The sequence below is a fragment of the Typopeltis vanoorti genome, chromosome 20, assembly GCF_054136105.1.
Source record: "Typopeltis vanoorti isolate ZY-2024b chromosome 20, IOZ_Tvanoo_1.0, whole genome shotgun sequence".
Taxonomy (NCBI): Eukaryota; Metazoa; Arthropoda; class Arachnida; order Uropygi; family Thelyphonidae; genus Typopeltis; species Typopeltis vanoorti.
Window position 1 is genome coordinate 30,263,844 of NC_143568.1, and position 17,572 is coordinate 30,281,415.

General features: G+C 35.4%; 1 protein-coding gene across 5 annotated transcripts in view; it reads left to right on the forward strand.

Moving 5' to 3' along the window:
* NiPp1 (nuclear inhibitor of protein phosphatase 1) overlaps nucleotides 1–17,572 on the forward strand; it is a 164,972-nt gene that overhangs the window by 75,252 nt on the left and 72,148 nt on the right. Inside the window, exon 1 of one of the 5 annotated variants that reach the window (XM_090409966.1) lies at nucleotides 14,461–15,912. The exons of the other annotated variants lie outside the window; for them this stretch is intronic. The gene's annotated coding sequence lies outside the window, so the exon portion shown is untranslated. Of the gene's footprint in view, nucleotides 1–14,460; nucleotides 15,913–17,572 lie in introns of those variants that run through there. 5 annotated transcript variants of the gene reach the window in all.

Genomic DNA, 17,572 nt, shown 5'->3' on the forward strand with positions numbered 1-17,572 from the left:
TGGTCAAAGATCAGGCGATAATATTAAACAAACAAAACATGTTTATTTAACCTTAAGCAACTTTACAATAATATACACAATTGAGCAGCTTCTCTCTCTAATGCCTATCTTGAGCTCAATTCATAACCTTTACAATTAGAATTGCTATTAACAATACTTAAATAACTTGTTTACAAATCTTGGCAATTACTGGCTGGTACAAATGACATCATTGGCTAAACACTTTTTCAATCAGGGTGGCCATAAAATAACTTTCCCTCTTTGGAAGCATCTGTAGCTAAAACCAATAAATGGAATTTGACCAAATTTTATATTGAGACTTTTGAAGGCATGAGGAGATGATTTTCGCCAAAAAAAAGATTTAGTAGGTACCAAAAGTCGCCAGTAGGGGAAATTTTGGCACTGGCAGAGCCAAAAACAAGCGGATAAATTACATTGAAGGCAGATAAAATGGAATAATAACATTTTGATGGTGTAAGCGACAGCTGCGTCACTCATTCCAGCTGGATATGTGGTGCATTACAATGATAAGAATAATAATAATTAAACTAAAACAACTTGCGAGAGACACAGAAATTAATGTAGTGATTGAACTCACAGGAAATAATGTTTTATTCATTATTTCCTCTGCCAGGTCTAACTCCTAGTGATCCAGTTTCTTCAAACTTCTTAATCATAGCTCTCAGTGCTACAGCTAATATAGGACCTGTACGCAGGTTATGAAGCCTTCTAAATTCCTGAAGGGCCGCTATGGCATTGCACTGTTTAAGGTAAAACAACTTAGCTAGTAAAGCACGCTGAGGCAAGGTAGGATGCACAATTCGTCAGTCATTCGAATAACTGCCTGAACGTTCCCGATCCTTTTTAAGTGGAATTGGTGGCACTGCTGTCACGTACGCACAGTAAAATTTGCATAATCCTTTTTACCTGAGTTTACTGCAAATAAATGACTGCTTTCGGCTCTGCAAGCGGCAATATTTCCCCTATCGGCGACTTTTGGCACTAAATCTTTTTTCGTGGAAATCATCTCCCCATGCCTTCAAAAGTCTCGATATAAAATTTGGTCTCATTCCATTTTTTGGTTTTAGCTACAGATGCCTCCAAAGAGGGAAAGTTATTTTATGGCCACCTTGTATATTAGCTAACACTCAGCCTCAATTATCTCTTATAGTGACTTTACAATTATTTTTAACAGAGCTACGTTCAGTGTACATACAATTCTTAATCATTACCTTAGCATTAGTACAATAGAATCTACTCACAAATTTGCAGTAACATATACAGTTCTACCAGCTTTGAAGATTTATGGTGGTTCTGCTGACTGCTTTCCTCCCATCCTATATACTGGCCTTCACTGAACGGCTCTTCCATAGTTCTTTCCCAAGAATTGTAGCATTGCTCTCTGTTAGTACTGGATCTACTGTGGGTGGCTTGTATCAGGTTGCATGTGGCATGTTCTGTTACTGAAAGCACATCTCTGAAAAATAAACTGCATCTCCTGGGGTTCCCCATGCATAGGGTCACGCTCCAACAAAATCTCGGGAGTCCGAGTAGGCCAACGAACTGCAGTAAGAGGAAAAACTAAGAGCCTTCTGAGGTTCTCAAGGCCTCTTTTATACAATTCAGAGTTCTTTAGAGCCAGAGATCCCCGGATCTTCTGTAAAGATACTGATGTCACCTTCAGTTTTGGCAGCAAAATCTCCACATCTGAGTGCCCTTCAGCACCTTTGTTCACTCTCAGGTCGCCAACATAATGCTGTCTAATCCTCTTAATTTGAGGCAGAAATACTTTAACATTCAGTTACTTTTTACAATTTTGCATCAGAATTTAACATTAAATCAACGTTACGTACAATTTGAACATTTACAATATTTTTATAACTCATGAACAGTTAATATTTTTTTAACTTTATTTTTATAACTCGTGAATCAGCTACATTTACAAGTTTACAATCAGTATTGAGCTGTTAAAATACAGTAATACACAGACTTTGTTCTTTTTACATGATTAATAACCTCTGTAAAATCGATGTAGGAGAATTTTAACAAAATTTCACTGCGTCGGATTTTACACCATGCACTATCAACATACAGCCCTTGCAGTTTTTCATGCCATGGCGCTGATCCAAGCAATCTCCTAAATTTGTCATACTTACCAGCTTGGTAATTCCACATATACCCTGTCTTAACTGAAAATTCCACAGAGGTGGCTAAATGACCATATTTAGCCACCTCTCAGGTCAAGGTTCAATTGCCACCAATTGGTGAGAGGGATCATATGATCACTCTCACCAATTGGTGGCAATGTAGTCATATTCATTATAGTCAAGTTCTCAGATGCAATTACTAGATTGAGCACTCTCGAACCCCTAGTGCAGTGGGGGCAAACCTTTTTATGTGCATGTGCCAAAAATTAAAAAATTTAATTGCTGACATGCTGGGCAGTTTTTAATAGGGAAAAATTAATAAAAAATTAATCTAACTTTATTTATTTATAAATTTATATTTTATAAATAATTATTTATAATTTTATAAATTTTATTTTATTTATATTTATATATTATATATTAATTATGATGTATATATTATAATAATATAAATTATAATACAATATTTATCATATACATTATAATATATATTATATATAAATATTAATAATATTTATATAATATCCCCAACAGCCATTATACTGCAGATGCAAGAGAAATAAGTAGTTTTATTGTATCCCTGAATAAGGTACAGAGCCTTTTGCAGTCTGTGTAGTATATGCCTCAACAAATGGTGCAATTACAGACAGCTGGAATAAAAACGGCTAATGAATCACATGTCCACCCCTCCTCTCACAGAAAGTATGCTGTATAGACTCAAGCATAACCATATGTTGCACTGGAAACACAGTATCTAACTAAAAACTATTGTCCAATTTTTCAATTACATGACCGGTGGGCTCAACTCACACAGGGTTTCAACCATAGGTTGAAACTTTGTGTGAGTTGAGCCCGCTGGTAATGAGAAGTTCTGTCAGAATGATAAACGACATCCCGTCGTGAATGCGTTAAAACTGAGAAATATATAGTGAATGTTGTTATGACAGTTTCAGATGTTATGGAATTTGGTTGAAGAGGATTAGCATTTCAACTCAACAATTGTTGGTTGCCTTTGTCTTTGGGCCGTGCGATCTTTTGTTAATACTGTACCCATCATATGCACGTCTTCGTAGCTGCTCTCTTGTGTAAAGCAAATTTTAACTTGTACGTATTGTAACAATTAAAAAAAAAAAGGTTGAATAATTTATTAAGTGTATATAAGGATATCACATGTAAATCGTTGTCGTTCCAGCAAAATTCTCGGACGTGCCATCTCTGGCACACATGCCATAGATTTGTCATCTATGCCCTAGTATATTCCATTGCATGCTGTATCAGGTAATTATCCCTTAGTAACTGCATAAAATCCAATTCCTTCCTTCCATGTGTCCTCTCCTCCTTCCAGTCAGTGTTACCATAGTTGAAATCCCCCATAATAATTACCTGTTCTCCACTCATTGAGTTTATTTCCTGATGCATGCATACTATCTCCATCATCTGTTCCATCCCCTGATCTATAGTAGCACCCAACTGTATATATGTTCTGCTGTGATGTGAGATTGTCCTCAATCTCACATCAAATAGCCTCAAATATGCTATTTTCACTATCCTGCAGTCGAACTTCTATTCTCTTTGGCTACAGTTCATTGGCTATCATCAATAACACTCCTCTCCGCCTCCCCCCCATTCTTTTCTTTCTATCTTTCCTGAACACACTATACCTTTCACATTCTATTCCACTAACTATATCATCTTCTGTTAACCATGTCTCACAAATGCCAATAACCTTTGACTTGGATGAGCCAACCATGAAATTTCAACTCAACTATATTGGTTCCCATGTGTGTTCCTATCAACAAAATTTTCTCTTTATTGCCTTCTACAAAGGTTAAACTCTCATCTCTATCTTTGGCTGCGTTTACCAAATACCATGTGAATGCGATGTTTCTTATTTTGGACAAACTGGCCGTTCCTGTGGAAAACAGAATTAAAGAACATCAATATTATATTGAATACAACAGACCTCGGAAGTCTGGTCTAGCACAACACAGTATTAACACTACTCATAAAATCCAGTGGGATAAAGCTATTCTCCTCCATAGATGCAGGTTCAAATATGAACCTGCATCTATGGAGGTTCATATTTGAACCTCCATAGATGCAGGTTTTACACCGACCGAATTTAAATTGAAATGATTGTCTTTCTCTCTTGAAGATCTGGGAGACTTATTTTATGTAATCAATAAAAAACCAATTACCTTAAATATTAATTAATTATTATTTTCTATCATTTCCTAGCACGCAGCAACAATTGTATTTTAATAGTTCATCCACCGAATGTTCGTTACTTATATTCCATTCCTATAACTGTTTGTGTGACAGTGAAGATGTACTATTAGTTTTAGTATGAAATATCTGTACCTTATTAATTAAAAAGTTATTACTGTGGTCTTTTAATTTCTTTTAATAATAAATATTAAGTTTAGTTACAGTTTATCAAGAATCTGAAGTTTAAGCTTTGGCCAGAAAATTGCACTAGCTCTTTGTGCTACCTCATGACATATTTGTTGTATAGTCTAATACTAAACTGTGCAAGTTTGTGTGCTGAGGGAAAAATAAAGATCACTAGAAATTCAGGAAGTACTTGAAACAAAATTTGTTTCCCTACTAATTTATTCCATAACTGTATTTGTGTGTGTGTACCAAGTGGAAGAATTTTTGCATTCAAAATTGTCAAGTTAAAATAATTGCACATGCTACCCTAAATTTATGGGATAATCTGATCAAATGCTGTGCATCGCATTTCTACTTTCTGCAGGATACTGATGTCAGATAGCTTATCTGAAAAACAAACTAAATGAAATTCAATAATAAATCATAAAAGTTAGAAAGTGAAATTTAATTTGTAACTAAAATGAATGCAATAGAAAGTATGCTAGTGTTGTATATTTAAAATGAAAGTTAGACATTTAATATAATAACTTAATAAAAAATTAATAACAAAAGTAACTTTGGTGATAGTTTTTTAATAGAAGACTAATTGGTATAGCTAGCTGCTAGTAGAGGAGGAGAAAGATAATTGATCATTTGGGTTTTTTTTCCATTTTCTTTTCTGTGCATTTTAATAAAATGTCTGCACATCAAGCCTCAGCAGTGTCAGTTAGTCTCTTAATGCCAAGATTCGAATTCTAAAACCTTTTCTCTGAGAAGTTCTGCTGCTGCTTTGAAGAATTTGATATTATCTTGCCTATTTATTCATCTCTCATTCTTTCTTATTGATTCTTCCTCAGCATTCACGTCAGAGGCCTTTAATTCTTTCCTTCCTCCTTTCCATTACTTCTGAGTACTTTAAACTCTTACTCTTTAATATAATGCAATCTCAGTTGCATTTTATAGCTACTTAACCTTTTCCTACATGCTGAGAATTTTTGTTAACAAATTGACAGTTTTGGAGTGTAATTCCAGCCTGTCTCATGAATTCATGAACTGTTAATTTTTTGTAAATTGAATCAGTGCTACCTACATTTTTATTGGAAAATCTCTGCATAACATCAGAAATACAGTGTGTGTTAACCTTCTTTGCAAGATAGCAGTAGTAATTAAATGTCACAAAATAATTGCTTGGTTCATTGGCTATACATCGAAGTTTGTTTAAAAAAAAAAAAAAAAAATGCAACTTTAATATCAGGATTATCCTGAGTAATGTCTGTGTGCGATCCAGGGCATTATCTAAGTGGAAGAGTATTTTGGTAACTTTTAGGAAACCTTTGGGGTACAAAATCATATTAAAACTAGTCATCAAATAATGTGCCTAGCATCTGAAACGTTTTGTTTGAATACCATTATATTGAAAGAAGTAGCTCTTTTACCTTTTAGCAATCTGATTTTCCATGGTAGACTAGTAATATTAGGTTTGCATTTATAATAGCTAGTAATGTTTGCAAAACCACTCTTGTTTTCTGATGCTTTAATTTTGGAAAGAGGCATGACCTTTAGAAATAAGTCCAGTTATGCATTTTTTATAGATTTAAAAATTTGCCCTGGTTTTGTAACCTATCTATCTGTATATTCCCTTGTCTGATTTTGATTCTGTAAGAAATTTTTCTTTTGTAGAAGCAGCATTGCCATTAATTTTCATTAAACTATGTATGTTAGCTCTTTCTAAATCTACCAACATTGTGGCTCACAGCAAACTTGATTCATGAGTTAAAATTTCCTTGGCTTGTTGTGTTCATGTTTTATTAATTACTGGCAAAAACCACTTAAAAATAAAGCACTTGCATAAATGAATTACTAATTTTTTACAACACCATTGTATACTTCTTCAGATTGGGACAGAAATAAATAAAAAACTGTCATTTTTATATTTTTTTTATTCATTCAATGTAAGACAGATGTTGAATGTAAGAATGAGATATCAGACATGCAGTTGTTCATTCTTACTGGTCTCTTTCAATGAAAGGTGAATTTGCCAGTCTCATTCAGAGGTAGGGTTTTTTTTTTTTACCCAGAAACTCGGATGTCTCGTCTCTCAGAACAAAATCGGCCCCGTGAACACACATATCTGCAGACATAGGACACACCGGGAGGCATAAGGCCAACCACCTTATCCTCAGTTACTGTTGTGGTTACATGAATACTTACCTCCACACTTTGAAAGGTAGAAGAGGAGGAGTAAGAAAGAAAGAAAGAGTTCATTCTTACAAGATAAAGCATAGCTTGTCTAACAGCCTAATTCATTAATATGTAGATTCTTTATGTATGCTGCCCAGAGTTGATTTAAGATGATTAGACCTTAGTTTTTATTGCATTCTGTCAGACATCTTGCTTGCCTCCTTAAATTTGCATCTTGTCTTGTCATGTGACATTTCCTTCCAGGTGGTTGACTGCCATGAGCTTCCACCATATACAGTTTTGTGCTTCTCTCTTACATTCTTTAAGACATAGGTCCAGTCCCTACTATTTCCCATCCAATCTGTTCTTTGTCTTCCTCTTCTTTTTCCTTGTATCATTCCTTCTAAAAGTGTTTTTTGTAGGGAGTCATGCCTTGGTTTGTGACCAAGGTAGGTGGTTTTCCTTTTCTTAATGGTTTTCAACAGAGTCCTATTTTCTCCAGTCATCTCTAATATCTCTAAATTAGTTCTGGCAGTCCATGGGACTCTTAGGAAGGATTCTTCTGAGGATCCACATTTCAAAGGCTTTTAGTTTATTTTCACAATATTTTGATATTTTCCAGGTTTCTGCTCCATATAGCATTTTGACAGTCTCATTTGGAGGTAGGGTTTTTTCACACAAAAACAAAACTTATGTTTTGTTTTTGTGTGAATTTCCCTTGAGGTCAGAACGTTTGTTTTTCATGCTAATGAAGACTGATTTAAGCAATTTCTATCCTTGTTAATATTTCCTTATCACACTTTCCATTCTCTGTAATTAGTTGATCCAAATATATATAACTCTCTACTTGATCTAAAGTATTTCATCTGATCTTAATATTTATATTGGGTATTTTCCCTTTTTCTCTTGTTATCAGCATGGGTCCGCACGGTAAGCCTAGTGGTTATTCGCTTCGCAACCATATGCCTGGGGAAGGAGTGTCCTAAGTTTGATTCCCGTCGGTGACGTGAGGAGTTTAAGGATCTTCTTCAGCCATAGCCAAGTTAGCCGGTCTTGGGTGTGGACAGCAGGGTTTTTTCCCCAGTTTATCCTGGGGTTTTTCATGTGGCAGTTTGCTCCCAATATAGATTTATCAGTAATCTGGTATCTTTACCATCTACTCCTAATTTTTTGATGCATTCTGCTAGTTGTTCATGATCTGTATTGTCAAAGGCCTTTGTGTAGTCAATAAAACATAAGTAGACTTCTTTCTGCTTTTCCAGGTATCTTTCTGTAATAGTTCTAATGCTGAAGAGTCCTTCTCTAGTTTTTTTTTTTTTTTTTTTCCTGAAACCAGATTGTGTCTCATTAATTTCCAATTTGATGTTATGTTTATTTCTTTCTAGGATGATATATAACATAACTTTTGCTATCTGACTGATCAGACTTATTGTTCTGTACTCTTCACATTTGATCGTCTTAAATTTTTTAGGTATTGGTAGGCATGTCGAGTGCTTAAAATCTTTTGGCAGGTGTCCAATTTTGTATAAGTTTTAAAAGAGGTATACCGTGAGTAGACAAATCGATACAAAATTAATAACGGAAAAAACTCGCGTACAAAGATTATTTAATAGTATAATTTTTGCCTGTGCGTCACAGGCAGTGATGCCTGTGATATTTTAATTTTGTATATTTTATTACATATGTCAGTCATTGATCTTATAGCCTTATCATTTAAAGCGTTTAGATATTCTGCCATAATTCCATCTATTCCTGGAGCTTTTATGGGTTTCAGTTTTCTAATGGCATTTGTTACTTCCCAGGTAAGAATAGGAGGCCTCTCCAAATTTTCTTGCAATGGCTTATATATTTTATTACGATTGTAGAATTCCTTTGAATACTGTACCCATGTATCCGTTATTTTGTCTTTTTTTTTTTTCATTAGGATGTTTCCACTGGCATCTTCAATGCAACGAGAGCCTACCCTTTTCGAAGATTTGCTAGTTAGCTCTGTAACTTTTTCATGAAGTTCTCTGTTTTTGTGTTTTTTGTCCCAAAACGCAATTTCCTTGCATTAATTGTTGTTGACCATAGTTCTTTTGCAATCCTACATTCTTTCCTGATTTCCTTGTATAAGTTCTTGTATTCAGGACGATTTTTGTGTTTCTTTCTTTCCTCCATCATTTTCAGTATCTTGTCATTCATCCGGGGTTTACTCACCTTCTCAAATTTGGGAATTGTTTGTTTTACTGACTTTTTTATATACTAGTACTTGGAGGCACACTTCTGCTTATTTTGTCATTGAGCCAGACATTCAGTAACTGTTTCATATTTTTATGTAATAAATAAATAAAAACTGTATATATTGCAGCATTCTTGCTACTTAAACTTAAATTCCTGATATGTATATGTGCTTTCATTGTTATCTACAGAATACTGTGATGGTTTTACATGGGTATGTTATTATCAAGTTTCTTTCAAATTAGTCTGTTATTTTTCAGGACATCAAATGTTGTTAGATTTTATATTTTGTCCTAAGTTACTTCAAACTGTATCAGTCTACCCAAGGAAGATCAATGCCTTAATCTTCTTGGGTCTTTTTCCCTGCCAACTGGCATCAAACACTTTACTAACCTTTCCAATAACATTTAAGTGACCAATATCACCTTGGATTCAGAATGTATTAACTATGTTAACACATTCTGAATAATACTAACAATGGCAGGATCATTCCTGATGTCTTCACTTTTCATATTGTAGTGGTCATATGGCTTAGTTTGCATAAGATGCTGTTTTGCTGTAAAATTAAAATTTAGTATAATTTTTTAAATAATGGCTTCACACATGTAAGAGAAAACTCAATAGAAATAAAAAAACAACTCAATATATCATAAGCTTCATTTAGAGAGAAGGCATAAGAACTGGCAATAACATTTAAATTTGGAATACAAAATTGCCTGTTATTTTACTTGGGGTAATAAATTATTTAAGCAGATTGAGGGTGCTGCAATGAATAATCCTATATCCTTTGACTGATTATTTTATGGAGCATCTAGAGGATTGGATTTCTTACCCTATTTCTCTTCAGCCTTGCATTCGACTATGTTTTGGGGATGACATCTTTGCAATCTGGTCTCACTCTGAAACAGAACTACTTCAATTTCTGGATAAAATTAATTCCTTATATACTTGCATCAAGTTCGCTATGTCACATGAATCTAACAACAATCTCCCCATTTTGGATACGTAATACGTTGTAACTCTGCTGGTAATATTGAATTTTCTGTTTACAGGAAGCCATCCTTATAGCAGATATATCCAACCATCTTCACATAATCGTCCTTCACAAAAACGTATGTATTATCAAAAGCCTTGTACACCGAGAATGCACAATTTGTTCTTCTACTCTTTCGCTGTATCCATTAAGCAATATGTATTACTTATCGGAAACAGTGAGACCTTGTTATGGAAAATATTTGATAATTATCATCCTTCTCCCAGATTGCAATCTGATGTTAAAAGGATCAGCATACCCTACCTTAAAGGAACATCTGAACAAATAGCAAGGACTTTTGCAGATATAATTTGTATACCACCTTCAAACTAGCCTAGAAGTTGTCATGTTTCTTACTGCCTATCAAAGATACATACTTCTGCTTATCTGGTGTTTATCAAATACCCTGTTCTTGTCATCTTTGCTACTTTGGATAGACTGACATTCTGCTACTATTAGAATCCAAGAACATCAAGATTATATAAGGTTTTTGGAATCTGAAGGTACCTTGCTTCTCATGCCATCGACACTAAACATAAAGTTCACTAGAACCATACCAAGATGCTATGCTGCAGTAGGTTCAAATTTGACCATCTGTTTTTTGAATTGTGTGAAGCTCTATGACACCATCCTAATCTTAATTGGACAGTCTGTATGCCTATCTCCAAGTTTTGGAAAGTGGTTGCTGTTAATTATTCATAATTTTTTTATTAATTATTTATACATCTATATCCATGTCTTGGAACTCTAATGGTATTTCCTCCTACTGTACAGATGTAACCAAGACAGATGATATTATACACATGCTGTATGACTCATATTCAGAATTTAAATGTTGTTACCAGTTCTTCTGCCTTCTCCCCAAATGAAGCTCATGACATATTGTGTGAAATACGTAGGAGTAATAAATTATATTTAGTTTTCTCTTACATGTGTGGAGCAGTTATTTAAAAAATTATGCTATGCACATGTCTAGTAAAATTAAAACTAATTTAAATGACAACTGTTAAAAGTTTGACAGATATTTGGTGTAACCTGAAACATTAGCTAACAAGACTTCATTGGCCTAGGCACCATTTGAAATGAACTTACTCCTTGTTTATGATATTCTCTTTCCTGTCAGATGGTTCCATTGTGACGTACGTCCTTTGATTGAAGGATGTTTAAGTAAGTTCTTTAAATGCTTGACCAATATTCAGTGATTGAGTACCAGACAAATTTGTTTTACTTGTTAAAAATAATTTAAAAAACAAAAAAAATTTGCTTCTTTAGTTGCCTATAAAAAAAAAGGTATTTTTTTAAACTTGTGTAATATCCACTTCTTACTGTTGATGCCTTTTTTATTCCCCAAAGAGGTCAGGCAGAGCTCTTTTTAGCCGTAACTTACTTTTGGAAGTGTCTCCACCCTTAGCTGTCACACTGAGCTAATGGCTATTTGACTTTCAAGACATCAGGGAGAGAGAGAGAGTATGGCAAACTGTTACCCTGTCATTATCCTAAATCGTAACACATGTTGTGTGTGAAATAGTGTATGTGTTTCACAGCCGATTTTTCCAAGATGTGGAATTAGATTGACTAATTTGAGAACCAGCTGAAAAAAAAAGGCCAGAAAAGTTCTTCTGTGAGTGATTTGATTCAAGTCTGTCTGTGGCAATCGTTTTTCTGGTGGTTACTATGCAGGGTTACTAAAACCTTGAATTCCTTATGTATGATCTTTTCTAGATCTAGAAACATTGCCACATGACTACACAAGCACTATTCTTACCCTAATATTTGTTATTTCAGAATTCTAATAGACAAGCTTAGGTGTTGAATGTTATTCATAACCTGTTTTAACGGTATGTATTAACATCACCAAACTAACTATATTATTTTTAAAAAAATGTATATTAACTGGCTTATATTTTGTTGGATTTCAAACCAGCATCTTTAGAGCACAAAGCCGCATGTTGGTTTACATGTGACAGCGAGTAAGTGAAACAATTCTAATTGTAATGGACAAAAGATCTAAAGTCAAAACTATGCACAATTGTCTTGTTTATAAAGTGTTATGACATGCTGTAGAATTTTGAATTTACATTATCCAAAAAACAGGAATTAACATAGCTTTTCTAGAGTACTGTTTTATCATTCTTTGCCATGGATTGCATTAAATAGATATACGTGCACATGACATGTTGGTAATTAAAAGAGACATAGTTTTAGAATATGTTACATAGTTGCATTTCACTTTTGCTATATTTAGATGATATCTTTTAGCAGTATTGACAAAAATAGGATGACTAGATCTTTGCTAAATACTCAGGCAATAATTGTTTAAATTGGGTGGATGAATGATAGCCTCATGTACTTGTATAAATTTCTTCCATCAGTATTTTACTTTGCGGGGGTTTTCTATACTGTTATCTTTTTACACTGTCTATGCAGAAGATCCTGATGTCATAACATAGGAATAGTTCTTTTGCTCCTGCATCTAGACTAATTGTAGTAAAATAATTTGCATATGTTGAGATATTATAGACCATTTGGTGTGAACATTTTTTTTTTATTGAGAACTAGTTTAAAATGTATTTTGCAAACTAGTGATTTTTAAGGAGGATTCAAACTATATAAGGCAAAGCACCTCTGCCTTAATATGTTAAGCTTGATGCAAGCATCAAGTAGCCAAGTAATTTGGCTCTTATATAAACTTCTGAGAAGGCATTTAAGACTGTTGCAATTTATTTTGTTGATTGTGTGGGTATGATCTGCTTGAAGTTTGGTAACTGAAGGGGAGGATTAATGGATTTGGATATATGTATTGTATTCTGACTTAAAAATAAATGACTCATTATTATAGATAACTATTTCTTAAACTCTGCACTTAGCTAGCATGTGCAAAGTGATTCCTTGAGAGATCACTAGTGATATCTCTACACTGATTGGTTCATCACATATATGAATAGTCACCGGTGTTCATCTTACCCAAAATTTTAGTTTGTTGTAGTTAAAGGTTATTTTAGGTAACTAATATCTGTAACAAAGAATACAATGCATTAAATATTTCCCTATCTATTTGTAAGACACACTGCTTAACAGCTTCAACTCATTTGGGCATGGACTCAATGTGGAATTCATACCCAGTAAGAAGATATTCTATAGGAATGGCCAGGCAATCAATGGGACTGTTGGAAAATCCATATTTGTGAACAAGATATGCACTGCTCCAATTGTTAGTACTATTTCACCACATCTCATCTAAATTTAGATCTAGCTGGTAAGGAAGCCAACAAAGTATGGTGGTCACTTTCATCCTCCTGAACTTTTCTCCAGTGATCTCTATCTTGTGTGACATAGTACATTATCCTGATTGAAGTGACCATTATCAATTGGGTAAAACTGTGAGCCTTCAGTTATCACTCACTGGTATCAAAACACCTACCGTGTGACAAGAAAATACTTCCCACACAATCGCCATACTCTAGGAACAGCTGCGATTTGAACAATCACTATACTCTAGGAACAACCATGTGGCATTTTTTTTGGTCATCATTTGTCCATTGTTGTCAGTGTTCCTTTGCATCTTGTTCTGTTACTGCTGCTGCACGCTCTCTGTGGAAAGGTCTGTCAGAATGAGTATTATGGTATGCCCCTTTGCAGTTACTTTTGTTTTATGTTGCCATTTGATCATTTGGAATCCTTTATTAGATTGCAGAATTTGTTTCTTTTATATGTAAATTACCTAGTCTAGCCATACATATTGTTACAACTTGAACAGCACATCAGTAAACCATTTACAGCTTTCACATGTACAAACCACAGAAGCACATAGCAGCACTCAATGTTCTAAATGTCTCCCTTTTGCCTTCACATGCACCTGAAGTCTGTGAGGCCACATATTGATGGTGGCACACATAACATCAAATGGAAACTCTGCCACTGCTCACTCCAAATCCACTTTCAGGCTGGCAGTGCTGGGGTATCATGTCTTGTAGACTACTCTCTCTCAAGCTCCGACCACAATTTGAACTCCAGTGGATTCAGATAAGGACTTCCAGGTGACCAATCAGATGGTGATATGTGGGCAGGCACCTGCATTCACCTCCAACCACTATTGTATGTAGGGCTGAGTCCTGTTGCAAGGACCACTGTCTGCTGTGAAACAAGGTGTTGTTCAGAGGTCTTACCACAGGCACAGGGTGTTCTTGATACTTTGGTGGAGAGTTTGACCCCTTTTTCGCAGAAATGCAACTTGGATACCCCCCCCCCACCAATACATCATCTCCACCAAATAATCACTGATGCAGGGTGATAATCTCTCTGAATCCTGGTACTATGACATATGCTGTCACATGTCATATAGATGGTCTCACACACAAAAATCTCATCTGTAAAGAAGATATCTCTGTGTTTGCATGACCCTGGAGAAGTGCCTTTGATTTTATCACCCTCTACTGCATAAGTTGTGGTGTTGGAAAGTGTCTAGTAGAATGATGATAGCCCCCCCCCCCCCCCCCCAGTGTCATCAGTTAGTATACATGACATAATTCTCTGCAAAATGTTCATCTTTCGTGGCATCACTTTCTGTGTTCTCACAGGATTTCGGCAGAAGCATGTCATCACAGCCCTCACAAGCTGTTGCATCCTAACATAGCATGGTCGACCTATTCTTTGGCAGTCAGATACATCTTCTGTATCGTTATAACTGTTAATAGTCTGATACGCAACCATCCTACTGATTTACATAGCCAACAAACAAATCTTATCAGTTGCAAGTGGTCCATAAAATAGCACACTCAAATGCAGTACGAGGGTGGTCTGGAAAGTTCGGTGAATGGTTCGATATCTCAACGGCAACATGGGCCAGGTGCGTGTGCATGCACATGACTATCCAGAGACACGTCAAGAAGTGCCTCCTAGCGTGGAGTACATGTGACCATCAGGGTAAACCCGCTGCAGGCAGTCGAAAATTGGGGAAAAACAGTGATGGAGATGCATGAAATGTTGGTGCAAGTGTATGGGACGGAAGCCGTGAGCAGAAAATGTGTTTACGACTGGTTCAAATGCTTTCGCGATGGGAAGAAAACAACTGAGGATGAATCACGTTCGGGTCGGCTGTCGACAAGCAGAACCCCAGACATGATCGAGCGAGTGTGACAAACGCTGGCACGAGATCGGCAACTGACTCTACGATTGCTGGTGGAGGAATTGGACATTAGCAAGGACATAGTGAGCACTATCGTTCGCGAAGATTTGGGTGAGCGGAAGATCTGTTCCCGGTTTGTGCTGCACAAGCTGACAGACAAACAGAAAGCAAAACGGATGGAAACCTCTGAAGATTTCATTACCATGTGTGACCAGGATCCATCCTTTCTGCGAACCATCGTCACAGGAGTTGAGACCTGGTGCTACCAGTTCGATCTGGAATCTAAGCGGCAATCGATGGAATGGCGTTCACCCTCTTCCCCACAACCCAAAAAGAGTCGCCTGCAAAAGTCCAAGGTCAAGACAATGTTGATCGCCTTCTTCGACAACGATGACATCATCCATAAGGAATTTGTTCCTGCAGTCAAACCGTGAACGCCGCATTCTATGAGGAAGTTTTGAAACTGTTGCTATGATGCATCCGCCATGTTTGGCCAGAGTTGCACAAAACTGGACAATGGATGTTGCTGCACGATAATGTGCCTGCACACTGTGCAATCCGTGTGCTCCAATTCTTGGCTCAGCACGGCGTACCTGTTCTCGATTATCCTGTACTCCCCTGATCTGTCGCCTCTGGACGTCTTTCTGTTTCCCCACCTGAAGAGCATCGTGAAAGGCACACATTTTGCAGATATGGCAGCAATCCAAGAACGTGTGACAGCGGTTCTGCGATCGATTTCTAAAGAGGCCTTTGCTGACAGTTTCCAGAAGTTTTATGAACATTGCCAAAAGTGTGTTGTAAAAGGATGGCGATTGTTTTGAAGGCCAATAAAGGTAATTTGTTTGTATCTTCTGTTTTGTTTGTTTTCTGATACCATTCACTGAACTTTTTAGACGCACCTCATGTTATACTCCAGTATTAATCATAAGCAGTTAATAAAATATATATTTAAGATGGTTGGTTTCTTTTATCTTCGAACAGGTTGTTATTAATATTGTCTTGTGCTGTAAGTCCTATCCCAATGATGAATAAAGTTATCTTAGTTCTTTTTTAGAGTAAATTTGCTACCTTTCAAAAATTGTTTTGCGGCTTATCATATATTTGAATCTAATGCTAAGCCATGAATTTGCAAATACTATTGATCATCAGGAAGCTGGGATGTAGACTCCAGTCTTGAAACTGTTATTTTTTGCATTTCCAAATCTTCTTACCAAGACATGCTAAAAATCAAAATGTTAGTTTTGTTTTGTCTGGTATTATCATTATTAATACTATTGCTTACCCATCTCTACTTTGTATAACCACTGAAAATGCATTGTGCAAATCTTTAGTTTGCATGTGTACTTAATTTAATATTTTGAAAGATGCTTGTTCATATATTACCTAGGTGAAATTACAATTCTCTTCCACTGTATGGGGGGGGGGGTCTGGAAAGTTCTGATAAACATCTAGAACAAAAATTATATTAACTACAAGAAAGAATGTACTAGTAGCAGAGTTATGAAGGACTTGTGTTCTTATTTTCTTAGATGTTCATATGATCTTTTGTGTGGTTATATCAGTTGCTTTAATATCATTTTTGTTCTAGGTGTTTATCAGAACTTTCCAGACTTTTGTTTAAACATCAGTGAAGCACATAGTGTTTTTTTATGTGTATTATGCTTAAACCACTCTACATTCTCAGTAGAATATCTTGTCTAATTAAACTTCCAAAAAATTGGCGCTCTTAACTATATATAGTCACTGCAACACAGTGACTATAGTCTGTAAAATGTTGATATATAAAAAATGCACCATGTAATTCATTACAAATTGAAATATCACTGAAGTATATAGTGATATATTTCGATGATACCTCTGTTTTTCACAATGAATTAAATAAGCATCCTTCACATGCCAACTTTTTTTTAAAATCCATCCATTAATTTTAGGCTCCAATGATATATCACATTGCATGTATAGTGATCTGTCAATTATCTGACCTTCAATTAATCAATCTATGATTGGATTAGTGTGTCAGTCGATTTCTGGTATTCAGCACCATTTAATTCTACTTTCACTTATCCAGCCTTCATTTATCTGATCAATAGATTGCTTTTTCAGATGGTCAAATGAATGAGAGATTACTATATCATCTCTGCATAAATAACATTCTCTGTATTACTATTCTGTAAGAATGCTTCACATTTACTGCATAAATTTTGCAAAATAGCTGCATTTATTGGTCACATGCAATTTAGTAAAAGTTTATATTCACTGAAAATATGAAAATGTGGCATTTTTATAATATATATATATATATATATATATTATAGCTTCTATTCACTCGACTTGTAGACATTTTAAAAAATAATAATTATACTGACTAGGAACACCGAGAAAGGTATGATAAAAACTTTAATAAAACACAACTAGTTTCGTCGGAATGCCGACTTCTTCAGGTGTGTAAATCACTACAAAAGAACTGGGGGGGGGGAAATAATAAGTTTAAAA